General features: G+C 45.1%; 1 pseudogene; it reads left to right on the forward strand.

The window, feature by feature from the left end:
* Window positions 1–2,924: 2,924 nt before the first annotated feature.
* Window positions 2,925–3,874, forward strand: LOC101030224 (neuropilin and tolloid-like protein 2; annotated as a pseudogene).
* Window positions 3,875–4,421: the final 547 nt, after the last annotated feature.

The raw sequence follows: 4,421 nt of genomic DNA on the forward strand, positions 1-4,421 counted from the left end.
ATCCTGGTCAACATGGTGAAACCCCGTCTCTACTAAAAATACAAAAAATTAGCTGGGCATGGTGGTACATGCCTGTAATCCCAGCTACTCAGGAGGCTGAGGCAGGAGAATTGCCTGAACCCAGGAGGCGGAGGTTGTGGTAAGCCGAGATGGCGCCATTGCACTCCAGCCTGGGTAATAAGAGTGAAATTCTGTATCAAAAAAAAAAAAAAAAAGTCCCATCTCCAAATATAGTCACATCCTCAGGTTCAGGGGGTTACGGCTTCAAAGCATGGACATTTTGGGGGACCACAAGCCCACAGCAGGCATAGAGTAGGCTCTCAAAGCAAATTTTAAATGACTGCCGTGATCTTATCCCAAAATTATCCAAAGTCTGCCTTCTCTGCTTTATATGCATCAAAGCAATTGTCTATTGAAGGTCTGACCTCCCAAGTGACCTGTTGACAGGAGTGAGTAGACTAGTCATGCTAATGCAAGCATTCTGCTCCAGGCGACAGACCTATTTCTCACTGTAAAGTAACTCAGTTGGGGTTCTGGGGTTTGCCTCACTCAGGTGCGCACTTTACTCAGGTTGAGACAGTCTGGAGGGTGCCATCACCTGAGCACTGACAATTGTACATCTTCGGGCTTTCTGAGGCAAGAATCAGGTCCTGGGAAGTGATGGGTGACGGTGGTCACTGGTGCAGTCTTCCCTGGCACAGGTCCCTCTTCCCTAATTATTCCTATTTTACAGATGATCAGAGAGGTCGGGTAAATTTTACAAAGTCACATATACAATAGGTGGTGGCACAGCCAGAATCCACCCCTGGTTCTCTCTGATGGCAAAGCCCAAGAGTTGTCACTATACTGGTATTATTTCTTCTATGAATAGATACACGAAAACAAGTTGTCTATGTCATTTCTTTGGGGACACACTGCTTTAGAAAAAATGGAGAGAGGCAAGAGTGAAATCTAAGCTGCCTGACTGACCAGGAAGAGGTAGTGTTGTGGAACTCTCTGGTCAAGCTTCAAATCAAATCACTCTCATCAGATTGGGGTTCTGGGTCGGAGTCCCAGCCTTGACAGCCATATTTTGGCACTTGCTTCAGGCCTGAATCTTATAAACCAGGGACTGCAGAAAAGAATGTATCAGGAACAAGCACACAGGAAGGAGGAAGGGCCACGCCTGGTGACTCAAACCTGTAATCCCAGAGCTTTGGGAGGCTGAGGAAGGAGGATCGTTTGAGGCCAAGAGTTTGAGAATAGTTTGGGCAGCACTGTAAAACTCCATCCCTACAGAAAGAAAAAAATAGCCAGAGGTGGCAGTGTGAGCACCTGCAGTCCCAGCTACTCAGGAGGCTGAGGCAGGAGAATTGCTTGAGCCTACGAGTTTGAGACTGCAGTGAGCTATGATTGCACCATTCACTGTGGCCTGGGCAACAGAGTGAGATCCTGTCTTTTTTTTTTTTTTTGAAAAGGAGGAAGGTTAGGAGTGTGTCCTCTTCAGGGTCAAGTCCTACCAAATCTGCTTTTTCCACTTCCCCTAGGCCTCCTGTCTCCACCTGTAAGACCAGGTTTTCGCCTCCTTCCAGGTTTAGTATTATTTTCCTGCTTTGTATCATAACTCCTACAAGGACAAGAACTTGTGAGCCCATAAGGAGAAACCATACACGGTGATTAAGAACAAGCCATTGACATCGCAGAACTGGATTTAAATCCAGGTTCAAACACTTAACCTTCCTTCTGAGATAGAAAGATGGGGGAAACAGTCCCAAACTTGTAGGTGAACCATGAAGAATAAATGTGGTAATAAAGGAGCTTTCCGGAAAATAGATTTCCTCTCTCCCTTTCTCCCTGCCTTTTTTAAGGCTGTAAGATATCAGTAGGCAGGAGTTGAGTTCCAGCTTAGCTACAAATTGGTCATGTAACTTTGTACAAATGAGTCACCTGTTAAGGATTCAGTTTCTTTATCTGAAATATAGTAGTAACACTTCAGCGGATCCTGTGCAGTTGACGGGACGGGGCCCTGCAGAGCAGGAGGTGGCGCCCATTGAGGGGCTCTGGCATGGTGGGCCGCAGGACCTGAGCCCTGCCCGGTGGGAGACAGCTGCTGGCCAGCAATGGGGACAGAGTGGGGCTACCGCAGCCTCAGCCTCAGCCCCTTGCAAAGCGCCTGGCAGCTTGGGAACATGCCCCTGGAGGGGCTCTGCTCTGTCTTCAAAGATGGACAAAATATGGGAATCAAGCACATTCCTGCCATCCAGTGTGACCTTTGGGTTCAAACCAGCAATGGAGGTCATTTTGCATCACCAAATTATTCTGTCTCATATCCACCAAACAAGGAGTGTATCTACATTTTGGAAGCTGCTCCACATCAAAGAATCGAGTTAACCTTTGCTGAACATTATTATATAGAGCCATCATTTGAGTGTCGGTTTGACCGCCTGGAAGTTCGAGATGGGCCATTTGGTTTCTCTCTCCTTATAGATCATTACCGTGTCGTGAAAAGCTTTCCATTAATTAGATCAATGGGGAGATTCATGTGGCTTAAGTGTAGTTCTGCTGAAGAGAACTAATATTCATTTGTTCCAGATCCAGACTTTACTTACCTAGAAGACTATCAGTTCCAGCTCTTGAGAGCTGATGGAATAATGAGCTCTAGTTAGGTAAAACAAGAGAAAATGAAACCTGACCAAGCCATTGATTGCATCTGGACCATTAAAGCCACTCCAAAAGCTAAGATTCATTTGAGGTTCCTAGATTATCAAATGGAGCACTCAAATAAATGTAAGAGAGACTTCGTTACAGTCTATGATAGAAGCAGTTCTACTGAAAACCTGAAGGCCAAGTCTTGCAGCACTGTGGCCAACGATGCAACGCTTGAAACAGGAATTGGAGTGATTCAAGTGTGAACAGAGGGAGGCAGTCGGCTTAGCAGGTTTTGAATGCTCTTTCCTTCGTTTGTGGAGCATACCACATAGCGTTTATCCACCCACCCACTCACCAGTGGGCATTTTGTTTGTTCCCACCTTCTGGCTACTGTATGTAAAGCTGCTGTGAATATTGGTGTGCAAGTAATGGGGTTCCTACTTTCCATTCTTTGGAGTACTGAGCTAAAAGTAAAATTGCTGGATCATAAGCTCCCTGCACAGGCAGCACTGCCTTTTGCCATAGCAACACGTGCATCAATAATTCTTCCACCTGTAATGGTATCCACAACTGTGTATACCTTAGGGATGAAAATCATTGTAAAGAAAAGAGAAAAAGCATAACTATTTGAACAAGTCACTACAACTCATGGGACAATTATTGGCATTACTCAGGGATTGTCTTGGTCCTTCTCATTTTTTTCTGTTTTAGTACAAGTGAAACAGCCTCAGAGAAGGTCACGGCTTGCAAAAGTGCGCTTAATAAAACTGGGTTGCAAAAAGTGTTTGATCCTCCTCACTGTGAACTGCTTTTGCTAAGGGACAAAGAGATTTCTGAAGACCTGGCAGATTTGTCAGAAGAACCGCACAACTACCAGAAGCTGCGGTGCCCCTCCACCTCCCAGTGTGTCCATGACCACCACTGTGGGTCGCAGGCCTCCAGCGTCAGACGAAGCAGGACCAACCTCAGTTCCGTGCAACTTCCTTTCCGAAATGACTTTACACAACCACAGCCAATGAAAACACTTAATAGCACCTTCGAGAGAAGTAGCTACACTTTCAAACAGGGACACGAGTTCCCTGAACAGGCCCTAGAGGGCTGAGCAATGTAGAAGATTCTCTGTGAAATTTATGTCAGTAGGTGAGAAGATTCTGCACAAGCATCCATAGCCACTGAATTCTAACCTTCTGCTAAAGGTGGCATGAATTCTTAAGTGTGTACGTGCGCACCCTCCAGGGCATGTTTCCAGCAGCCAACCCTTTTCTTCTGCCACCACTGCGAAGACCTTGATTTACCACTAACCTACTGTATGGTGACGTTTTTATTCTCTCAGGCAGTCTATAAATGTTAAACCAATCAAGGAACTTACTCTATTCAGTAGAAAAAGTAATCATCATCTATTGCTTGGTGTCATATATAGAAAGCACCACCAGTTAAAGAGCATTGGAAGAGGTGGTTGGATGGAGCCGGGCTCGGGCTGCCTATGAGTTTTAGCAATGGGAATACTGCTCTTGACTGATACAGCTCTGTTAATATTTTGATCCCACAATAAACTTTAAAATGAGGAAAAAAGACATATAGTGGTAACAGCTATTATTTAATATGTCTCATACCCTGATGAATATACTAATACATTCTATAATTTAATCTTCCTAACCCTGTGAGGAAGGCATTTTCCCCAATTTAGAAATGAGAGGTTTAGTAGCTGGCCAAGGTTACTCTGCTAATGACTCACTAAGTCAGAATTTGAATCCTGAACAGCTGGGCTTCACAGCAGATGCTCTCTTGCCTGC

This window comes from Saimiri boliviensis, chromosome 15, assembly GCF_048565385.1.
Source record: "Saimiri boliviensis isolate mSaiBol1 chromosome 15, mSaiBol1.pri, whole genome shotgun sequence".
NCBI lineage: Eukaryota > Metazoa > Chordata > Mammalia > Primates > Cebidae > Saimiri > Saimiri boliviensis.